This window comes from Misgurnus anguillicaudatus, chromosome 20, assembly GCF_027580225.2.
Source record: "Misgurnus anguillicaudatus chromosome 20, ASM2758022v2, whole genome shotgun sequence".
Lineage (NCBI taxonomy): Eukaryota > Metazoa > Chordata > Actinopteri > Cypriniformes > Cobitidae > Misgurnus > Misgurnus anguillicaudatus.
In genome coordinates, this window is record NC_073356.2 from 10,534,277 (window position 1) to 10,554,017 (window position 19,741).

The 19,741-nt window shown below is 39.8% G+C and overlaps 1 protein-coding gene across 2 annotated transcripts in view; it reads right to left on the reverse strand.

Moving 5' to 3' along the window:
* Positions 1–19,285, reverse strand: part of fam49al (family with sequence similarity 49 member A, like) — a 76,196-nt gene extending 56,911 nt beyond the window's left edge. For both annotated transcript variants that reach the window (XM_073858091.1, XM_073858093.1), the window contains exon 1: positions 19,120–19,285. The gene's annotated coding sequence lies outside the window, so the exon portion shown is untranslated. The remainder of the gene's footprint in view (positions 1–19,119) is intronic.
* Between the last annotated feature and the right edge of the window lie 456 nt (positions 19,286–19,741).

Genomic DNA, 19,741 nt, shown 5'->3' on the forward strand with positions numbered 1-19,741 from the left:
TGGCTCCTACCCAGAGGAAAATGTACTCAGATGTTCCTGTTTTATAGCCCAGGAGATATGATGGAGATCAGTTGTGTTTCATTTAAGTACCAGCTTACTTAAATTGCTGAGGAGAAATGAAAATGTTAAAATGCATTAAGAGCATGGAGCTGAAAATGTATGTATGTTAATGAGAAATATTTGCGTTCAATAATATTGACAGATTTGGCAAATCTGTGCTCAGTTTGTGACATTGTTGAGAACTCTCTTGATACTCTAAAGGAGACATATGTGAAATTTCTGGGTCTTTTTCTTAGGAAAAAACCTAAGATTCTGGAGACTTCAGCAAAAGTCTACATTTGCTCTGCATTTAATCACATAGATGTCCCCTAAATTATTTTTCAGGATATAGATACCATATATTTGGGATGGGCTGTTCAGATTTGGGCCAGTAAGCAACCAAACAGAACATTAGCATACAGAACACATTCAAAAATGGTCCCTAGCTGTTACTGGGGCGGTACCCTTTAAAAAGTACACCTTGGGCGTAGAATACGAGGGGGCACATCCGACATGTTTCCCCATAAAGATGATTCTGTTCCCCGCATTTTTCAACCCGCCACAATTATTCCCACCCATGTTTTTGGTTTGTTACTTAGCTTTGAGTGAAGTAACATATACCCAATCACAAGTAAGCGTTATAAGGCGATTCATCTTCCCGCACGCACTTGGTTGAGCTTCAAAGTTCAAAAGACGGGAAATCTCAAACGCAGTGCTGCGTTGACACAAGCAATCATTTCACATGCTTTCAGATATTGCCAATTTAAATATTTAAGCACAAGATGCGAAACAGATTTACTCACACGCTGTTTGAATATTATGTCTGTGCGGCCATCTGACGCACGTGGCCTTAATTTGGCATCTCAAGGCTTCAGAGTGCTACCTGAGTTCACGTTTTCTTGCAAAATTTCTTACAATTTTTCAATAAAGTTATCTTCTATTCAGAAATATTTATTAAAACAAGCAAAACTAACACAATCACAATCATACTGTATGATAACTCCATAAAGCAAGTCATGAAACTACACTAAAGAGATTTAGGGCCCGTCCCATTTCTACTCCCTTTTCCCTCCCTACTCCGCCATTCTTCGGCCAGGATTTCGGTGCGTCTTCCGGAAGTCGTATTTGTTGACGCCATTCAGTCTAAAACATAAGACATACAATCGTACTTTCATTCTTACCTTAAAATGTAACGGTTGCTTTTCTGTAATAATAATATATAATTAGGATTGTAACAATACACTAAGCTCATGGTTCGATCTATATTTCAATGCTTGGTTCGCGATACGATACACATCACGGTTTTATTTTATTAACCTATATAATTTCAGTAACTTTTTTGTTGTACATAAAACTTAATAAAGAATTTTAACATTTTAAGGCTTAACTGAACCTTCTGTACTGCAGGTCTGTCACTGAAAAAAAGGGAAATTTTACATAAAATTAGAATTGTTTAAGATTCCCGTCGAGTGATATGAAAACAAAATGCTGCCAGACGTTGGACTTAAAAGATAACGGGGCATTATCTATATCAATTTCTGTTTCTACCGAAGTCAAGTTGCTGGCCTTAGTTCAAGCTGCGGGTGATTCAAGCGATGTCTGTGTAACTGCGGTGAAGCACAGGTGACGCTGGCGCAGAGTAGATCACGTGTTGACCGGTCAATGAATAAAATTAAAAGAACGTCGTATAAATATCCCCTTCATGCATGATGCAACATTGTGGCTTTTTTTGTATCGCGAAGTATCGTACGGCGAAGTATCGTTACATCCCCAATAATAATCCTTTATGACTTATGCGGTCGATAAATACAACTTCCGGAAGACGCACCCGAAATCCTGGCCAGGACGCGTCCGGGAAGAATGGCACGTATGGTCACCCTACTGCTGCTTAATCAACAGAGAGTGAAAAGCAGAAGCGGCATTCGCCGTCTTCTTGGCCTTGTGGATTTGTTTCAAGTATGTCGATTTGTTTAAATATTTTGACATTATGTTCAACTCATCTGTTGACGATTTAACACTAGCCCAACTACAACTAGCCTAACGTTACCTGTTGTTTGTGTCGATAACTTTTTCCTCTCTATCGCCATCTCTGTTTGACATAAAACTGCAGTTATTTGCAGGGTAATTTTCTGTACATGTGCTGTGCTTAACCCTGCTGCTCTCTGCGGATGAATCTGATCATCAGAGCGGATCTATCATTATACTTGACAGAAGTACATCCTAAAAGTCATATATTTGAAAAATATCATCTGAGCAAGTAATATATATGCCGCGTTTAATCTGACTAAATGAATGACATGAATGATATTCGCCAGATGATCATTGCGTAAATTTTAAAGATAACACACGGCCATCTAGTAAGACACGTTTAAATTCTAAGATACAAACTCTTCACCATCCACAGCAGAACACACATATGATATAGTAGCCAAGCCCTTTTCTTTCTGTTTACGGACGTGACATAATCACGCAATACAATCAAAAAGTTAAAACTATATTTCCCGCAAAATCCCACCTGATCAAATAAAATATAAATTATTATTATAAGCTTAACGCTGCAAATTTGGCTAAGAACACTATTTTCTCAACAACTGATTTAGTTTTTTTTACTTCAAAAAGTTACGCAGTGCAGCTTTGAATAAAATTACACAATTGCACATACAGTATTGTTTTTATACAGTATAGAGTTTTTACAGATACATGGCTGTATGCCATTTGGGTTCATTTTGCTGTGACAATTCAGATTCTCCATCTCAAATCAGACCTCAGTGTACTACCTCCATCTTCCCACGCAAACTGCTGAGAACAGCCACACATTAGTGAAAATAATGAGGGCTGCCCTCAGCGTAACACCTGCATGCTGTCAGAATCAGCTCTCAGATAAAACGACAGACCTCAGCACACATTAAAGCTTCACATGAAGAACAGATACAGAGAAGATATGAGTTTGGGATATGAGACAATAAGTTGCTAAACATACGTTTAAAGATCCCACATCATCTCACGCTGCATCGGAAACCACCTACTTCTATACTATATAGTAGGTGAAAGCAGTAGGCGAGGCGAGTAGTATGTCCGAATTTATAGTATTCGAAAAACAGTAGGCGAGAAGTACCCGGATGACCTACTACTTCCGGCAAGATTCTAAAGTGTTCATTCGACAAACAAATAAGTGGATATCTGTCAAAAATCAGCTTATAGAAACCTGTTTGGACATTTGTCAGGTTTCTCAAAGGCAGTGACGCCAATGCCTATAGTCCACCTAGTAACTCAAAAAGCTGTTGAGAAATCTGTCAAAAACTATACTGTTGTATCTTTTCCCTACTGAAAAATCCAGAACAAACTGGTGAGCTGGTTTTGGCTGGTCTCCCAGCTTGGTTTAAGCTGGTATTGCTGGTGTAGCAAGCTGATCTAGCTGTGTTTTGGTCACCTTTTAAGCTGGTCTAGCTGGACTTAGCTGGTCAGGATGGAAGACCAGCTGACCCACCAGCTTTGCAACACTGGGAGGACCAGCTTAAACCAGCTACTGCCACCTTAAACCAGCTAAAACCAGCTTCTAGCCTATGCTGGTCTTAGCTGGATTTTCCAGTAGGGTTTTCATGTCTGCAGAACCTGTAAATGTAAAACAAGTTTTCAATTTCACAGTTTCTTCGTCAACTGCACAAGTCGAGAACTTTTATGCATTACTTTATGATTTTACAAAGCAGCTGTACATGGAATAGGAACAAGGAAAGTACGGAAAAATCAAGAAATAATAAAAGCAATTTTAGAATATAGATTAGAATGGAATGCATGCACAGTATAAAAAAGATTTGTTTGCTCAACCTTATAAAGTAAGCTATCCATCCACCCCAAAACCCAGAGTCAGCACGACCGTAAAACACCAGCAAGCACAAAGAGACACACTCCCTGCGCCAACTAATACCACCAAGCCAAATCAACCCAAAATCTCTAGGCAACCAGGCAACTCACATCCCCATGCCAAATCCTCTCTCACTGGTGTAGGAAAATCTAATTTATTGTGCACATGAACAAAACGGCAAGAAAGCTGGTAAAGGCGTTTACATGAAAAGCAAAATTGGGGTAATGGGGCAAAAAAACTACCTGTGCCAATTGGATTTTCACACCTAATAATCTTGGTGCAGTGAAACACATCAGACTACACGGTGCTGTACGATCATTCATTGCTTGCTTTTCATGATGTCATTGAGAAGGCAGAGCGACGACTTCTGTAAACAAAAGCGTATGCTAGCCCAATATGCTAGCCGAATGCTAATTCATGAACTTGCGGATTGCCTCCACCATAGTTCATTATCTTTTTCAGTATGTCGTCGTAGTCTATCAAGGAAACATAAAGTCATAAGCATTGTTGCAGTAGCTCCACAAACCTTTCCTTTTTTTGCATAATTCCAGCGCTAATACTGTTTGTTTTTCCTTTCACAGTGTTATAAAGCTGTGTGCGGAAGAGCGAATGATGCAAAGCGCGTTCTTGGCAAATTGAGCTTTGCTGCGGGAAATGCGCGAGATGAAAAATCTTAAACTTGGCGAAATTCGCACCTTGTTTACCAATCTGGAGCTTGCTCTAGTAATGAGGTGATTACAGGGAGGGGGCGGAGTCGCAGAAGCCCCTCCCATGACATGAATTTTCATGTGAATGTCTCGAATTACCAGAATTTCACACGAGAATGATGCGATCAAGCGTTCAAGTACGCGCAAATAGCGCGTTTTTGCCACCTCTACCACAGCTGGTGTGAACGCAGGGTTAGATGTGACGCAACTGGTCACAGCCTTTATCATGTGACATCATAAAGACATACAGATGCTGCATCACATGTCGTACACTATCACACTATATTAAAAATAAAGTACTCGAGTCTTGCACCTTGATGCCCATTGTCGTAAACAAATCACTATAACTCAGATCGCACCGGGATCGGGCAAAAATCCACACTCTGGAAGGGCCGTTAAGAAGGTTTTGATTATAGTCGCTAGCCAAATAAATGTTGCATCTGCACTTCATCTGTACTTGTACATTTCATACAGTGACATTGATTTTGAGTTTATGTTAGCTCTTTGTTAACAGTCCTGTGTATTTAATGCATTATAGTGCTTTTCCTGTAGTAGATTCTGCTATATGCAGTTTACAGATATTGGGTTTCCTTGCTGTATTGACTCTATTGAAGCTGACCTGTGAGAATACAGCTGGGATTACTGTTACTGCACCAATATCATCTCCTCCTAGATATCTCAGACTGCAAAATCTTTGTGCCTATAATGTTACATGTGCGCTGTTTTGGTCGAAACCTATAGATCATTACAGTATATGTGTGCATGCAGTATTTGTGTATTTATTTTATGCTAAAACACTTTCAGTCCAACTTTAACCATTTACTACCCAAAAAATAAGAAAATAATCATTTAAGGTTAGTCTATTAGGTTTTATGAGTGGCAAAGACAGGTGCTGTGGGTGTGACATGCAGTAAACTGGATCTTATTTGCTTGCCGAGTGTTTGTTTGTGGGTAGCTGTAAAATGAAGTCCTGTGAAGCTTGTTTGTGCAGGATGCTTTTACTCTGTCAGTTGTGTCATATTATTGTGGTGGGAAATGGGAGCAGAAGCTCTGGGGGTTCTCAGCTATAATGATGCACCGCAGATGCAAATCTGTTTAGTCACAGGTCCCATGGAGGTGGCAGCCAAAGGAGGTCTGAGAATTAAACCTAACCTAACTGTATTAATGCGTGTTATTTCCCTGGCATAAGACACGAGTGTATGTGGAGTGGGGCGTCTTTGGAGTCTCTTATCTTGACTAAACATCTGCTCTACTAATCTCTATTAACCCGTGGGTTCTCTGGATTTACCCACATCTTTCTTGGCTCGCTTCTGGGCCCCAGTAAAAGTCTGGGATCACAAGGGAGATGAGCGTAGGGAAGAAATGTCAGGGGACTGAAATAATGGAGCATTTGGAGATAAGCCTCGCGATACCTTTAGGAATTGTTTGGAAGGAGTGTAGTCGTACTCAAGTTATGCGTGGATTACTGTTAATATTTGAGAGGTGTATGAGTGTCCTCGGGGCATTTAGTTATTAATGCTTGCAAAGGAAACTTAAACTTCATATTTGGAATTAGAGGTTTGAACAAAGAAAAACAAAAAGTATTACTTTTCAGTTCTTCGTAGACAATAAATCTCATGTAGGCTTACATTTAAGCAGGGACCCAAGCCCCGTGTAAGGACTATACAACTTGATCTCACGGCATACTGTACCTATTTTATATGGTCACAATTCCGTATAGATTTGTTTAATGTGAGTCATTTAAAAACAGACGCTTATCTGAAAAAAAAGCACAAATTTACCCTAACCCTTAAAGGCACAATATGTAATTTTTGTTGTAGAGGTCACTGAACAATAGCAACAGCTGTATTGAGATTGTATTGGACTACAAAAGACAGTTTGGGGTGGGTACTTTTAACTGGACTAGTAAGTTACCAGGCAATTCACCCTAGCTACCCCACACAGCAATATGCTGTGTCCGAAATAGCCCCCTTTACACTCATTCACTATTCCCTACATTAGTTCACTAATATATTCCACTTTAATGAGTGAATAAAAACGAGTGAGTGAATTCGGACACTAAGCACCAGAAGCGCTTAGTGTCCATCTTAGTGTCCATCTTGTGTACCATCTTGTGTACAAACGTAGGAGTTTATTTGACACGCCCCTCAATATGAAGGGTAGCTGCTAGTTATTGAGTGAACAACGGTTGTGGTGGTGCATTATGGGATTGAACAAGTGCACTCGATAATGAACACTATACAGGGTTCCCACACCTTAGTTAACTTCAAATTCAAGAACCTTTCAAGGACTTTCCAGGTCCAATACCCTCAAATTCAAGGACTAAATGCAAGGTTACATCGTGTTACCTTTTAAGATACATTGTTACAGTTCCACTTTGGGGACGCCTCCAGGGGTAAGTGGGTCTGAATGTGTATATCAAATTCAATCAATGGTGAGGCTTAACGACAAAGACAGACAGGAAGTATATCGCTATCTGAAATATTAAGGGCATTACAGGGATGCAGGAAGTATGGCAAGGGAGACACAGCGTCTCGTTCCCTTCTCAGGGAACAACAGTTACATACGTAACCCGAGACGTTTTCATGTGTCAAACACAACTATGCAAAAAAGCATTTTGGTATGAATCAACATTCGCATACAGAAGATATAAGCATTTAAAGCGAACAGTTTAGCATGTGTGCTTAAAAAGTCGAGAATTTTATGATATTATCCTACACTACACAAGGAATAATATGGATTTTTTTCCAGAAAACTTGCATTAAATAGATTCGAGCACTTTCAAATTTCAATGGCCTCTATCTATGTATGTATATTTTCAAAAACTTTCCAGGGCCTTGAATATTTTTACCCAGATTCACAAACTTTTAAGGATTTCAAAGACCCGTGGGAACCCTGACTATAATTTCAGAGACCACTACAAAATGTCTGTCCCTTCAAATACTGCACTATTTAAGAGTATAGCGTAGAGGTCTTCTCGGGTCCAGAGAAATGTACCTGTATTTTGTGTATTTTTGTTATTTATACTTGTATTTTGATTCTCTGCTCTGTTTGGACTTTTATTTTGAAACTCATCATGCCATGTTACGCTTCACACTTCCTGTTTGTTTTTGTATTTAAGTCACTTCCTGTACACCTGTTCCCTGCTGATTAATGCTTAGCCCAACCAACCTGTTTCCCTGTACTCTGTATCTGTTATTTGTTATCTGTATTCTGCCTGTATATCTGCCTGTGTTTGACCCGTGCCTGTTTACTTGGATTTTTGATTGAACTCTGCCTGCCTTGACCTTGTGCCTGATTTGGATTACGTTTTTGGATCACCCTTTATGGATATGTTTGCTGGCCCTTTTTGGGATTTTTCAAATAAACACCTTTTGCAAATGGATTCACTTTCTTCAGCGCTTTCTTCAAAGCACCACCCGTTAGAGATTAATCAGCCTAAACCGGAATCCAGCGGAGGTTGGAAATTTCCCACCAGCAACATGACTCCAGCGGATCGTCTTGTGGGTCTTCGCCAAGGTAACAGATCTATTGCGGATTTTGTTGAAGAGTTCTGTGAACTATCTGGTCAGGTGAACTTTAAAGATTCATTTTTGAAGGACATTTTTTACTGTGGATTAAATCGCGACATTGCCCGTTCCATGCCACTCCATACACCACACTGGACTTTAGAACATTATATCGATCACGCTCTGTTGTTGTGTGGTTCACCATTCACTGTGGGTGTTGGGGATGCACCTCCAGTGAATATTCACGACACGCCAAGCCACATCATGCCTGTTTCTGCACCTGGGTTTGAGAAAACAACCACCATGACTGTTCATAAAATGTCCGCCACCATGCTTGCTCCCAAAATGGCAGCCACCCTGCCTGTCCCTAAAATGGCCGCCATCCTGCCTGTCTCTGCACCTGTTTTCATGAGAGCGACCACCATTCCTGCACCTGTAATTCAGAGGGCCATCATCACCACCACACCGGCACTTAGGAGAGCTATTATTCACCCTGCACCTGCCGGTAAGATGGCCACCATGCCTGTAACTACTGCTGAGGTATGTCTCCTGGACTATATAATACCTGAGTTTGCCATAGCCCTGTGGTGCGTTTGGTCTGCCGTTTGTTCTGCTATTCCCCATGTTCCTCAAGGCCCTGAACCCGAACCAATGGACTCATCTGATCTGCCTGATTCATCTGACTCATCCGATTCATCCGACTCATCCGATTCGTCTGATCTGCCCGACTCGTCTGATCTGCCCGACTCATCTGATCTGCCCGACTCATCTGATCTGCCCGACTCATCTGATCTGCCCGACTCATCTGTTTCGTCTGTCCTGCCTGATTTACCAGTCCCGTCTAACTCATCTGATTTGTCTGGTCCACCACCTGGGACATCGCCACCCTGGGCTTTGGAAGCTTTTACAAGTTTTTTTGGGGGGGGTAGTACCCGGACACAGGAAGGAGGCAGAGGACACCGAGGCGGAGTCCGAAGTGGACTCTGATCCTTCCTCTCCTTGTGTTCCAGGGCTATTCCTACCCAATGCTCAAGCTCCATGTCTGCCCAATGATCAAGCTCCATGTCTGCCCAATAATTCTGCTCCTAGCCTGCCCCGTGACCCGGGTCCAAGCCTGCCCCGTGACCCGGGTCCAAGCCTGCCCCGTGACCCGGGTCCAAGCCTGCCCCGTGACCCGGGCCCATGCTGGCCCCACGACCCTGGACCATCCTGGCCTTATGACCCAAGACCTCTTATGAACTGCCCTGCCTTGCCAAGAGGTCCTGGCCCGCCCGCCCACCCTCTATTTGGACTTTATTATTTGAATGTTGGGCTCCGGGAGTCGCCCTTTAGAGGGGGGGTTCTGTAAGGTTTTGTCCTGTATTTTCTTGTATTTTGTTATTTTTGTTATTTGTTCTTGTATTTTGATTCTCTGCTCTGTTTGGACTTTTATTTTGAAACTCATCATGCCATGTTACGCTTCACACTTCCTGTTTGTTTTTGTATTTAAGTCACTTCCTGTACACCTGTTCCCTGCTGATTAATGCTTAGCCCAACCAACCTGTTTCCCTGTACTCTGTATCTGTTATTTGTTATCTGTATTCTGCCTGTATATCTGCCTGTGTTTGACCCGTGCCTGTTTACTTGGATTTTTGATTGAACTCTGCCTGCCTTGACCTTGTGCCTGATTTGGATTACGTTTTTGGATCACCCTTTATGGATATGTTTGCTGGCCCTTTTTGGGATTTTTCAAATAAACACCTTTTGCAAATGGATTCACTTTCTTCATCGCTTTCTTCAAAGCACCACCCGTTACAGTACCTGACACCGAAATGACTCATATCAGTTTTTACCCAAACCTGAGGTGCATAAATAATTTTTTTAAAGACCCGACAGAAACCTGAAAAAATTAAACCAGAGTCTGGCCCAGCCCAATTGTTTTTACTTGACTGGACACAAATTTAAACGGCACCGATGTGTGTGCATTCTGCAGCCCCACACGCACCAGTCAGATGGAAAAAAATCCTGGTGGCCTTGCGACCAGTTTGACCCGCAGTTTTCACATCCAAAAAAGTTTGAGTGTTTTTGAGTCCGTTCAGCAAAAACTAATTTTAAATTACCCAAGACCTGATGCTGCTAATATTATTCCCAACCAGTGTCCGAGGCACACGTGCAACTCTAAGACCCAAACCCGCTCGGGTCTCAGGTCGGACCTTGGGTTTTTGAATCTAAGTGGACCCGTAAAGACCTCTAGTATATAGGGGATATATTTCGGACACAGCCATAGTTTAGCAAACACCTAAAACATCACAGCAACTGCCTAGCAACACATTAACAACCATTCAGAATAGCTTGGTTATGGTGTGACGAACCACTCTAATATTGTGATCAAGGCTTTGAACCGGTTCACGGAACGAAAACGAAAACCAGAAAGTTTTGATGTTTTGCAAGGAACGGAAACTAAACCAGAAACTTTCAAAAAATAAATGTTCCGGAAAAGAAACGTTCATTTAAAATAATGGTAACCGGTTAATATCGTTATTTTATTCAGTCTTTGACAAGATTTCTGTGCAATATGACTCGGTGAAGTTTACCTCCGGTTGTCGTTGACTCATCGGAGAAATGAGAAGCTTGCCACCAGCAAGTAGCCTACTCAAGTCTCTAATGCTCAATCATAAGAAGTAAATATTGTAGGCTACCAAGTACCTCAAGATGTTTGTTTTTTTAATACTAATTAGTGGTGTAACGGATCGCAGTTGATCCGTACAGGTCACGACCCATGATTCTGGTCGCTTGCGATTCGAAGATTAATTTGCAAATATAAATAGGGTGAACGTTGATCATTTGCACGTGTTTCAAAGGCTTGCAAATGTTAACACTTAAGTGATTTAAAACAATTTAAACGCAAAAAGGCGCTAAAGTGAGCAGCTTTCTGTACACACAGATGCACATGCGGTTGAATGTGTCCGGTCCAGCTCCAGTCAGACGTGATCACTCCTATGCTCTTCAAAGATCAGAACTCTTGATGTATAAACTTGAGGGAGAGTTGTGCTACTGTGTCTTATACTGTAGTCCATTAAAATACATTTGCCGAAAAAAGCACTGAAAAACAACCTAATTTTCACTTTATGTGAAGCGACTGTTTATGCTGCATCTTCTTCCCGAAGCGCTGTTTAGAATTTCTCCATCTGTGTGTGTGCGGGTGTTAAGCCTTTTTTAGTGTTTAATGACAAGATAGAGACTTAAGGAAAATTATGTAGACTAATAATTTAAGTTTAATGTCCTAATGATCAGCCTACTTATTTGTATGTCCCACAGCTGACATGGAACGTTATTAACCCCCTGGGGTCCAAAAACGCGGGGCCGCGTTTTGACGTGTTTTTTCCTTATAATGGCAGAATCAACTTAAAATACTTCATCATTAATAATCATACACTTACGTGTTTGACATCATTTGAAACGGTAAAGGGTCTTCTTTAATATGTGTTCATTCACAATAACAACAGATCTTTGTGTTTTTGTCAAAAAAAGAAAATAAACAGGGTGTGCATCCAGACATTTCTGTCTCCGCCAACTGTCTCTCAAAACACGTTACAAAAATCAATTGAAACTCCGCGAATACTCGTCACACAAACATGATACACATATCCAAAGAAAGCCTGAAATGTCTACTTTTAAACAAGCTAAATATAATCTCACGTAATGCCGGATTTCACTGTTGCATGCTGTAACAGTGTTAAACACAGTTATTCACTTATATCCTTCATGGAAACTTTCAGTAAGCCTGAACTGCTGTATCTTTTAAGTGTGTGCTGTAATATGATTCCATGTTTACATGCTTATTTACAAACAAATCCGTGTGACCTCCCGTAATGGCGGATATCTGTTGCATGCTGTACAGTGTTAGACACAGTTATTATTCACTTTCGTATCCTTCATGGCAACTTTGAGTAATGCTGTGCTGCGGGATTTGCTGTAAAATGATTCCATATTGTTAACATGCAAGGCAATTCCATACATTGCGCTTTACACGCGACACCGTTTTATGAGCGCTGCTTTTTGGACATAAAGTTATATGGTAACATGAGCCACATGAAGTTTACAGCTCTGTTGTATATCAGTTTCTTAGTTTATACAAAGTTTTTGAATAAGGTTTGTTTCCAAATAAACTTAAAATGTCCTACTAACCATCATTTCTATTTTGATTATATTGTTAACTTAATAAACCTCAAACAAACATGTATACATTTGTCCTCACATTCTTTACTGTAGTTCATTCTCACATTCCTGCCTCATTATGCAGCTCATTATGCGAGCCTTTGTTTGCTAGCTGTCAATCAATCCTTCTCGCATACGGCCCTCTAAACAAAAAGTGTCTTACAATTTCTAAATCAATACATTGTTTTATGTGAATAAAGTAGGCATGGTGATTGTCACATCATTTTAAAGAAAAAACTCTAGACTACTAGATTCTGTTTAGGAAAGTCTTGTTAAAACATGTTTAGTATGGGTTTTGTGGACTTATATCAGTGACTTAAAATTTTTGCTTTTTTAAAAACCACGCATAAACATTTTTCTCTCAAAAATACAAACATGTACATACATGTAGCTCATATAATATTTTAGCTCAGTTTGTGCTGAACGCAGTGGTATGAGACACTTGCCATTATTATGTTTTAAAGCAACTGAAAAAAGACCAAATGTAAGAGCATGTCAGAACCTCTGAGAGTGTCCCAAAATGGTGGGACCCCAGAGGGTTAACCAGTTCGGGAACTTTATTTTTTGTTCTAACCGGTTCAGGAACGTCAATTTTAACGTTTGAACCAAAAACAGAAATGTTAAAATACTGTTTTTGTTCAGAGGAAAAAAATCTGGTTCAAAGCCCTGATTGTGATGGTGGGTTTGCACCATTTACTACAAAAATGTAGTCAATGGCTGTACAATCCACTTAAATCACAAGAGAGACCTTTGACCAACATTACATATTTCAGTTATTTGCCATTCTAGATTTATTCTGAACATATCTGCCACATGATGTTGCCATGTTGTTCACAGCAGGAACTGGCACGGTTTCATTTCCACACATGGAGAAAGAGGGGGAGATAGAAAAACCAACAAGAGAAAGAGTGAGATACATTTGTAAAGTGACTCATAGCTTACTTTTGATACATCGCGCCAGCTTTAGGTGCCATGAGGTTGGGCACCCACGTACCGAACAATTTCAATTGCAAAATGCCTGAGTAACGTTTCATCACTCAAGCTCAAGTTATATAAATATGCACCTTGGATGAGAAGATGAACTTACAGAAAATGAAGACAGTTTATGGGAGACGGTTTATCTGAACCGTCAGATGTTGCTCTACGTTTTGTATGTTTTTCCCCATACTTCGCTCTCTGGAGATTGAAATACAATGTAACAATGGAAAACTGCTGCCTACGCATTAACACTTCATCTGTGTGTTTTGCACATTGTGCTTGTGAGTGTGTGAATGAGTGTGCATGGCATACAGTGAGTGTGTATGAGTTTTAGACACATCTGCAGAACACTATCAGAATAATGTGGATGATGTATATTATGATATATTAAAGAAATCAAAGTTATATTTTCATTAAATGTTCTTTACATTATGTAGGATGATTTTATGTATCACAAAAAATGACTTTAGCTGGGTTTTCACAGGCAGGGTCACACATTTCGGTGTCCATATGCAGAAGTAAATTTATATTCCTCTATCTCTTCTTGAAGGTGCTGTTTGCATCATCGTGAATCTGAAAATGACTTGATGTTGTGCTGTATGACATGGTTTGTGTGCCAAGATTTTTGGTGCAATACTCACAACCTCTTTTTCACTTTCGGTTCTCGTTTCCCCCGCTGCGATGGAATCAGCCCGGCCTGTAAAACAGTCATTCATGGGCAAAACAGACTAGTCCTGATGACTACAGGAGGTCTGTAATATACCTGGAAGCTAGGGAGAACATTGCATTTGATATTGCTTTGCAAAAACATAGTCTCCTATTTGATGGGAGTTAGATATGTCTCTCTATCAGATGACTCGGAGGATGATGGGTAAGGAGAGGTATAAAAGCAAATAGGATAAAAGGCAAAAACACCCCAGGCCATTTTCTTTGTACTATTTTTCTCTCTTGTAAGTTCAACCACAAAGAAAAAATACAAAAATACTCACTAAGAGAAGTCTAAACCCTTTCTGAAGTCTTTAAAATTCCCCAGGAGCGAAAAAATACAAACAAATGAGCCTATTCTTGCCATTAGTCACATAGGTACAGATATAAAATTAATATGGAGAGCATTGTTTAGAAAATTTGATTAGAAATTCTTATTATTGAAACTTAATTTACACAGCAGAAGAAGACAGTCCTGTTTTAGGGGCCGTTTACACGACAACCATTTCGATTGTAAACCAGAAAGTTTTTATGCGGTTTGGCTGTTGGTTACACAACGTTGGTATTTTGATGTCTTGAAAACTCAAACTTTTAAAGATTTAAAGGTTTCAAAGTGCACATTTCTGACAACAATGCCTTGTTGATTCTGTGTCTATTCAGCCTATTGTATAACCAAAACAACAATGGCAGCCTACAAGGCTGTGTTTGTGCTGCTCAAGATACTGAGTTTATGAATGCGTTTCCAACAAAGTTTACCAATTTTGCTGCTTTATAGTAGGGATGCATCAGATGTTTTGGAAGAGCAATTATTTTCGGTGTTCGTCCGAGCAAGTGAAAAGACCAAATAAATTTTACCAAACAATTTCTTTGACGATGCGATCAAATGGCACCCAGCGCAGATTGAGTGAAATGCGCACACGCTTTATAAATACAGCAAACATACCGCAAACAGCATTAAGGGGCCCTATCATACACCCGGCACAATGTGCGAAGCAGGTGTCTTGCTAGTTTCAACCCGGCGCAATTATAATGTTCACGCTTAGCGCCATGTTGTTTAAATAGCAAATGCATTTGCGCCCAATTTTGCGCCCATGGGCGCTCTGGTCTGAAAACAAGGTATGTTCAGGCGCATTGTTGGCGCGTTGCTATTTTGAAGCAACTAAAATAGACTACGCCATTGACCAACAAAAACCTGGTCTAAAGTCTATAGCGCCATAGTGTTTTTGTTATTTAATAAGCACGTTAGTAATATGCGCCTTTAAACGGGACGACAACCCGACAATGGGTTTGCTTATCACACACATGGATGCACAGCAGCACAAAAACGCTTTTCAATATGAAAGATTAAAGCATTCAAATGTAAAAAAATATTATTGAGTCTCTTGGACATAAATGAGGGCCGATTATGAGACATTAGAAGGCGTAAAGAGCTGCTTCACCTGTGCCCTGGTAAGTAAATAAATGCTTTGCTTTAAACAAATGCATCTGTTTTTAAATGTTTTTTTAAATGCTACCCCACAGATTATTTGTATATGATGACTCTGTACCTGTGGATATGGCGAGAAGAGAAATATTTTAAGTAATGCTTTTTTTTAATCCATGGTGCTGTCCAAGTGCTGAAACGGATCTCGGCATTTTAGAAATTGTTTATCTCTTGTTTGTATTTTTAGAGTACAAAACCTTTTCTTGCATATTGCAGATTACAGTGATTATGTAGGATATCAATACATTTACAGCAATTAAAAGCCTGCTATTTTTACGTCCATGACTGAAAGATTACTCTTAATTTATGCCCCCATTTTTTTTTAAAGTTGAAGTGGGTATACCTTATGCAACAAAATAAAGGGGTCTACTCAGTATACCGGCATATTCCCTGCACTACACCACTGCACAGTGACAATTATGATCCTGCGAATGCACAAGCACGGAGAGCAAGAGACTTTAACCCTTCATCTCGTGTCATAGATGAGAAGAGGAATGACAAAGAGCGACGGTAGTATTGTAATAAAAACTTCCTAAAAGCAGTAAAGTCCTGCAACAATGAAAATGCTTCTATTAAATGAAAAAGAAAATGTTTATTAAGAAAAACTTTTTGTTAGACAGAAGCGCTGTTATGCTCCTGTCAAATTTCTGCGCCGTCTAACTCTTACTTTCCCTATTGATGAATATCAGTTATGTGACCTTTTACGTCATTCCAGTTGCCTGCCGCCATCTTGAGTATCATTAGGCTACTGACAAGCTTTGGTTAGCTTGCTACGATTTAGAAATTTACGAATTTCTTATCTTTTACTGTCTATAATTCTTACGTATACGGGAAATGGAAAGAAATGAAAAGAAACGCTACTTTTAAAAAAATATCATCATTAGGGTGTGATGCCTACTGAATCCCTGATGCGTTCTTCCAGTTGCTGTCCGTTGCTACCGAACTACCACTTTTTTTACAACACTTAGAAGGCACAACACAACATGTGTCCGGATTTCGGTCTGATCGACCGCTTTGCTTTGGGTTTTGTCTTGTGTCTGTGTGTTTTGTATTTTGACAGCTTTCACGTGAGCTTCTCTCACGATGGTGCTCCTCCCTCCACTCATTATTCTCACCTGCGCCCACACCTGTTGGTAATTATTTCTCTCCCTCGGTTTGCTATTTAGTTCCCCTTCTCCCTCAGTCTTAGTTTTCTTAGTTCATTTTTACCTGTGTACTCTGCTGTGTCCCTCTGTGCTGCCTGGTGTGCTCTTGTGTCTCTCTGCCCTCAGGATTACTTTATTACGGAGACTCGCTGCCTCTGACTATTCTCTCCGCCTCTTCAGTACTGTTGCTGTCCAGTTCTTTTTAGTTCTTTTGCGACCACATCAGGTACTCAAAATGGCGGAAGACAAGTTTAGATGTGAGTGACATCAGCTGATATTCATATATACTCGTACTCAACCAAAAAGCAAACACGTGTTCGCTGCTTAACATTATTATGTTAGTGCGTTAGTGCTGCCTTTTGTTGCAAGCATCATTGCAAGTTTCTTAAGGCAGAGTAATAAACAAAAATACGAATTTGTGCAAAAATAAGAAGATCTGATTAATATCCGTTTAGCCAAGAATCGTTTGTGGTAGAATGTAAATGTAACAGTTTTGTGAAATATAGTAAAAAGGACATTCTGAAAATGTAATTTATGCAATGGTGAAAAAATTGACAAAATAATTAGGAAAATTTTAAAAAAATTGTTCTGTATTCGGCCTTCGGCTAAGTTTTTTTTTATTTGGCTTTGGCCAAGAATTTGCTTTTCGGTGCATCTCTACATTAAAGTCAAGAGTCACTTGTAGTAATAAACCTACCTCATTGTCAGTCTAAACATAACTGCTCAATGGTTTTGCCATCTTGATTGTTTATATTTATGTGCAAACGTGTAGTGTTTCTTTATTCAATTTGAAATATTTTTGTGCAAAATAGCACATCACCCTGCACGAATACGCGTCTTCTCGCGTCTTTGCATTGACTTTGTATGTAATATACTCGCAAATAGCTTGCTTCTGGTGTGTATACACAGCATTAGAGAGCGAAATGCTGTTCCTGACTGTGTGGATAAAGTCATTGAAATCAGACTTTGGTATCTCGTCCAATCTGAGCACAGCATGACACTGTCGAGATCTTTTTAGAGGAGGCACATGTGAGGGGTCTTTTATTTAGGAGGGTCATCCGAGAAGCAGGAGATGTAATATAAACACTCAGTTGTTCTTCATTTAATGCCATTTGTGTTTAGGAAACGGATTGAGGTTTTAAAAAGATCTTATTTGTGTTTTTCTTTTGGTTGTAACTCCCTTTCTCTCATGCTCATTAACTCAAATTTCATTTCAGCTCTGCTAAAATCACACACAGCACTAAATTCAGTTTACATTAAGAGCTCTTTGACGCTATGATCATTACTATCCATCAGGTTGATTATGTTTGATTTCATGAAACAGTTGCACAGTTAATATACATGCACACAGACTTATACAGAGGGGCATTGGATTCCTAAAAGGTCAGGGCCCGGTTGCATAAAGCACCTTAAGTGTAATTTTCCCTTAAGTTGTTTCCTTTTAACTTAAGGGTGTTGCAGAAAAACCCTTAAGTTTTTTCTGTTGTGTCTCCATGGCAACGATAGTATTTTATAACAACAAACCGGGGTCACTGTCTTAAAACACTTAAAGATTACCCTTACCTAAGAGAACCGTTTAAGGGATTATATGCAAAACTCTTTAATTATTATCTTACAGAAGTTAAGGGGAATTTACCCCTTAAGTGTCACACTTAAGGAAAAAACTTAAGGTGCTTTATGCAACCGGGCCCAGTCCTTAAAACCCAGACTATATGTTTGGTGTGACCGCATGACCCTAATGCCTGAAACACACTGGACGATTTTTACATCTTGAACAATTTAAAATCCATGGGCGACCACAGACGTAAGGACAGTTTGAATGGATTTTTAACAACATAATTCTCAGAATGTGCACACTGGATGATTCGACCAGAGCGCGAGATCGCACATGTGATGATGACTGTAAGTAAAGATTTCATAGTGATGCGAGATCTCACAGAAACGCAAGATCAAACGTGACTTGAGAAAAACAAATGTTGTGGTAGTTCTTGCATAAGACATTATAAAAGCACTTCTACTGTTGCGAAAGTTGTCCAAGGTGATATTCTTACTTAATACTCCTCTTTCATGTCATGTTTGTGGGTGTCTTGTTTAAGCTATAAAAGCATGCAACATCCGGTTGAAGCTTGCACGCTCTCATTGGCTATTGCTGCTTTCATGTCAGAGGCAGCCTGATCAAGAGTCTTCAAGATTAAGATTTGGGCTCATGGAGGCTCCAACCCGATTGAGAGCAGCAAAATAATCGCAGTGACACCACATATCATTTACTTTTTGACAAAAACAAAAATCTGCTGCGATAAAATACTAATCGTGTATTTTGTGTAAATTGTCAAGGGGACAAAAAACAACGCTTAACATTTTCATGTGTGTGGCCAACCTAAAGCAGCCAGTCAGTGAGTAAATGAATGAATGAATGAGTGTAGAGGAATGAAAGTGACTCTTTTGTGTGATTGCTTTTACAAGCTTGTTCGGTTCAATACTGTCCTGTCCATACCTCACAAGGGTGAAGTGTTGTTCTGTTTGACCCGTTTTGATTATCTTATCTGTTTCATCGCTCTCTTCTGTCACCTCAGTCTTTAATCTCCTAGTTTTTGTTAGCGATCACCTCCATCAATATCTTTCACCGTTGCTGTCCTTCCTTCTAAGGACAACTGTCCTTCCTTTGGAGACACAGAGAGAGAGAGAGAGAGAGAGAGAGAGAGAGAGAGAGAGAGAACCTTACAACAGACGTCTTTGCATTACAAACAGAATCATGTATGAGCTCATAAATGTGCAAAATCTGCAAAATGTTAGTTTTTACATACAAGTGGTGGCCGGTGACTTCTCTTCGCAAATTCAAAATATGTGTTTGGTGTGTCATGTGATACATGGCAAACATGAGCATCACTTTTATCATAAGCCCCTTTGAAGTGTCTGCAGCAGATATGTATTTTGACATTACGTGTCGAAAACATATTTTGAAATGGTCTATTAATACCTTATTTGAAAGGCTCATGAATAATGTTTTACAGAGGAGTTCAGTTCAGTAGCTCTGTGTGTTTGTAATGTGCCTGCTGAACAAAAACAGCATCAAACCAGCATGGACCAGCATAGGAATTATTCTGGTCTATGCTGGT